The sequence below is a fragment of the Magnolia sinica genome, chromosome 19, assembly GCF_029962835.1.
Source record: "Magnolia sinica isolate HGM2019 chromosome 19, MsV1, whole genome shotgun sequence".
Classification (NCBI taxonomy): Eukaryota; Viridiplantae; Streptophyta; class Magnoliopsida; order Magnoliales; family Magnoliaceae; genus Magnolia; species Magnolia sinica.
Genome location: NC_080591.1, coordinates 2,091,631 through 2,096,513, shown reverse-complemented (window position 1 = coordinate 2,096,513; position 4,883 = coordinate 2,091,631).

The window sequence follows — 4,883 nt, the reverse complement described above, 5'->3', positions numbered from 1 at the left end:
TATAATGCTTATTTGCAATCCAAACCGTTGATAAAGTAAAAAAGATCCGGATGAAGGGAAAAATGAAGTTTTAAGCGGTAAGCTTTCAATCCCCACTGCTTCTTATGGTGTGGTCCACTTGACCCTTCAATCTGCCTCCTTTCTAAGATCCTGCCTTAAAATGATCTTTCAAAATGGATGGACGGCGTGGATAAAACATATACATCAGATGGGCCTACAGGACCATCCCTCTCTAGTACCCAATCCACGCCCAGCACCTAGTCCGCTCCCTCTTACGTAAAAGGTGTTGGTGGGACACGCGTGTGCAGTCACACACACGTGACAACCCCAGTATTGTACCTGCCAACAGGGACGCGGATTGCGTCCTACCCCCGCCCGGATAGTAATCCGTCCGGTCAGGGATCTGTGGGGCCCACCGTGATGTAATTGTTTTATCCACTCCGTTCACCGCTTTTCTCAGATCATTTAAAGGTATGATGATAAAAGTGAGGCAGGTCCACAGCTCCAGTGGACCACACCAAAAAAAGCTGCACTGATAATGACAACCACCGTTGAAACCTTTCTAAGGGCCAAAGTGATGTATTTTTTACCATCCAAACTATTCATAAGGTCACTTAGAGGTGGATGAAATGGAAAAAAACAAATATCATCTTGATCCGAAACTTCTCCTGCTCACAAGAAGTTTTTAATGGTGGAAGTTCAATCCTAACTTTGTGGTCCAATCAAGCCTTGTACCTGTTTCATTTTAAGCATCGTATCTTAAAATGATCTGAGAAAAGCGGTGAACGGAGTGGATACAAAAATTACATCACGGTGGGCCCCACAGATCCCTGCCCGGACGGATTAGGTAGGACGCAATCCGCGTCCCTGCCAACAGACATGCACCTGCGTGCACGGATATTTTCTTTTCCTTTCTTCTGGGCCATTGATGTGTTTTATTTTTCGTGGACACAGATAGCATGTGATCTATGGCCATGTTTGCTAGCCGTTGGGCATTATCATGAGTCATGTTGGGAAGGAGGGAACCATTTGTCCTTTTGGGCCTGGAACTTCCGACCTTCTCGTTGAAATGTCTCCCTCAGTGCTCTCTCGTCCGTTCATCATCCAACACCACTCATTATACTCTTGACTCCCGAACTTTTACAGAGTATACTCGTGATTTTAATTTTGACAAGTGGGGCCCACATTTCATTAATCTGGATTGTTGGTTTTTGTTGTTTCAGCCATGGATTAGTTATGCCTGGGAAATTGTTTTATTGGAGAACCTTAGCCTTTCAATTTGTGGCCTAAAGATGGACTGTCAAGATGAGAAAGATGACGTTTTAGGTTCGACTGCAGAAGGGCCTAACAGTGGTCACTTGAGTCTACCGTTTTGGATAATCTGCCGAAGACTCAACAGACCAACGGTCTAGATTACTTGATCATGGGCAACAAGTGTCAGAACTGGAAAACCATGCGTGATATGCAAAGATGCGGGGGCCATGTATCATGTAATTCCTCCACTCAAAAGGAACCCCACCAAATCAAGAGGAATGAATCCGTTTTGCCTCTGTCGCGACTCAGAGTCCAGTGTGTATCGCCTTTCAGTGGGGCCCACATAATGAGATAGTATGAAGATTTGAACCGTCCATATTCTAGTTCCTTCAATATATAAGCTCGTGGTGCTATTATAAAGGTTCATGGATGATCCCAACCTTTGATGTTATAAGTAGAATGCAAGCCACTTAAAATCCTTTTGTTGTTCTAAATTCATCTACTGATACTGATGGTAGTAATTATCCATCCAGTATAAATTTCTTAGCTCTTACAACATATATCCTACATGAAGGACGGTTCCGATCAATGGACCATTCATCATGTGGGTCCCAGTTGGCCGCAACACGCGGAAATTTCTGAGTCGCGACGGAGGCAAAATGAAATCAACTATATGGTCCTGATGCATGAGGGATGATATACACCGATATAGTGTTCGGATCTACTTGTGCAACCCATTATTCAATGATCAATACCGTTGATATGATGGAGCACAAAATGGATGGTGGATGCCCCATAAACGGTCGGGATTAAAGGATTATTGACTCCCAATTTTGGCCCTTAATCTACAAGGTCGTCGTTTTCCATTTAAACAATCTCCTAGGCCATTGTTGGGAGCGTAATCGATCGCTGCTCATCAACAGCTAGCGTGTCCAATCAGATCAGTAGTCTAGATCACCGAACATGGGCCCACTTGTACAGATAGCATGTCCTGATTGATAGTGACCGTACAGTAACTAGGCAATCCATCAATAAAAAGTGTAAGAGTGGTGAATTTCTCGGGAAAAATTAAACAGTGAAGCTGGACCATACAATACATATGCAGAACGTCACGAGTCTGACGGGACTCGTCCGAGTCGACTCAGACTCCGACCAGTATCAGGTATGAATCGACTCTGCTTTCTAAAAGAGAATTTATACCATACAATATAAGAGTATCTTGGTCCATACTCCATCCACACCAATGATTCGGAAAGTCAGGATCTTCTTCCATGTAGTTGTCTGTGGAAACGAAGACCACGTTTGTAAGATCCAAGCCGTTCATCAGGCGATTTCTACTGGGTCCATGACAGACGCGGATTGCCTGGACCTGAACACAGGAAGTTCCTGGCGTTGGAAGCTAGCTGGGGCCCACTGTGATGTTTGTGAGGAAGTCACACGGTCCATCCGTTTTGACAGCTCATGTTAGGACATGACTCTAAAAATAAGTCAGATCTAGAGCTCAAGTGGGCCACACGACAGGAAACAATGGTGATTGAACGCCTACCGTGGAATCATTCATGGGGCCTCAGAAGTTTTGAATCAGGCTAATATTTTTTAATTTTCAATTCATCCCAGAGGAACTCTGGCCTTATGAACGGTTTGGTTGGCATATAAACATTATGGTGGACCCTAGGAAGGTTTCAACGGTAGGCATTTCCTTTCCCACCTTTTCCTAGCGTGTGGCCCACTTGATTTTTGTATCTGCATCATTTTTGGACATGTGTGGTAGAAAGATCTGGAAAAAAACGGATGAACGGGGTGGATTTCTCACAAACATCACGGTGGGCAATCCACATTCCTCCATGACATGTCTCACGCTGAGGCTGGGCCCATTTTCCATTCATCAAAACCATTGATTATGATTGGACCCTCAGTTGATGAACCGTGCAACAAATAGATCTTGATGGAAACATTTTAACACTCAAATAGTGGGCCAGCATTGACACCCCAAGTCACGAAAGAAAACACAGCAATGATCCATATTCCACCATAAAAGGCCAAAGTTTCAACGGATAGGATCTTCTAACCTGAGATTCTTTTGGTTGGCTGATCATCGTTCATCATGGGTGTCAAAATCAGGCATATCTGGTCATTGGCTGACCACTCTACACGTAAAATGTGGACGGTCAGTAAATTTCTTCAGTTATTCTTTGTTTATCATGTATGGACCACAACGACCCAACCGTCCTGGTCAGTGGCGTACAAACGATGGAGCACACCAGATGAACAGCTTGCCTCTCTCACACATGAAGGAAGAACATGATTCGTTTGGCTACTCCTCACTCGCCTTTTCTCCTTTTCGTTGTACGAGTTCGTCTTGTCTACGTCGGTACTCAGATTTTCCAGCATGCGTCGCACCACTGGGGCCTACACACATGCTGATATGGTCCAAGATTTGAACTGTCCATCTTCTTCGTATTATCACAGACAATCCATTATCTCATAATTATGCTTTAGTGATGATATCATCTGAGCCATTGAAAATCTTCTTTTAATGCTTTAAGTTCATTTACACAAGTTGATGGTCAGAATCAACCTATCAGAGTTAGTTTCTTGTTATAATATCATAGACTCTAGAACATGGACGGTTCCGATCATAGAAACATCTCCGCATGTAGGGCCCAGTGGGACAACATATGCTGGTGAAACTCACCTGCAACAGAGCCAATATGAAATCGATTTAATGCCGTCGAGAAAGAGACTCGGATTCGGTAGTGGCCCCACCAGTAATCACGTCGGTGCTGGAAAAGCTCTGTTAGCCCCACCGTGATGTATGTGTTTTATCCACGCCGTCCATACATTTTCCGGATCATTTTATGGTATGATACCAAAATTGAGGAAGATCCAAATTTCTAGTGGACCACACCAAAGAAACAGTGGTGATTGACTGCCCACAATTTAAAAATTCCTAGACCCCACTGTAATGTATATTTACCATCCAACCTGTTGATTAGGTCACACATGGACCTGGATAAGGGAAAACACAAATAGAAGCTTGATCCAAAGCTTTTGTGGCCCCCAAAAAGTTTTTAATTGTGCGCGTTCAATCACCGCTGTTTAATAGGGTGTGGTCCACCTGAGATTTCGATGGGCATCATATTCGATGCATGCGCTAAAAGGAACCGGAAAATGGATGGACCGCGTGGATAAAACACATACATCATGGTGGGGCCCATGAGGCTTTTCCTGCACCGGAGGGGGACGCGGATAGACAGGTTGGACGACAAAATGGGCTGGAAAAACAGATGGACGGCGTGGATAGTGACACATACATCTCAGTGGGCCCCACCGAGTTTACACGCACAATCCGCGTTCCTGGAGGGGTCAGGACCCAATCCGAGTCCCGAGAAAGTACATCTTAGTTTTCTATAACTCAATTTAAGTACAAGTGGCGCACATATACGAGATCCTGACCGTTCATCACCGTTCCCTACAATGGATAGGCCACGTGCCAAAAAATCACATTAGTGGGATATTCTCCAATCAGTGGCAAGGATAACCTCCTGACTGGTATGATTTTTTGGATATAGCCCATCCACAGTGAGTCCCAATAGATGAAAGGTCCGGATCTCATACGTGTACAGGTG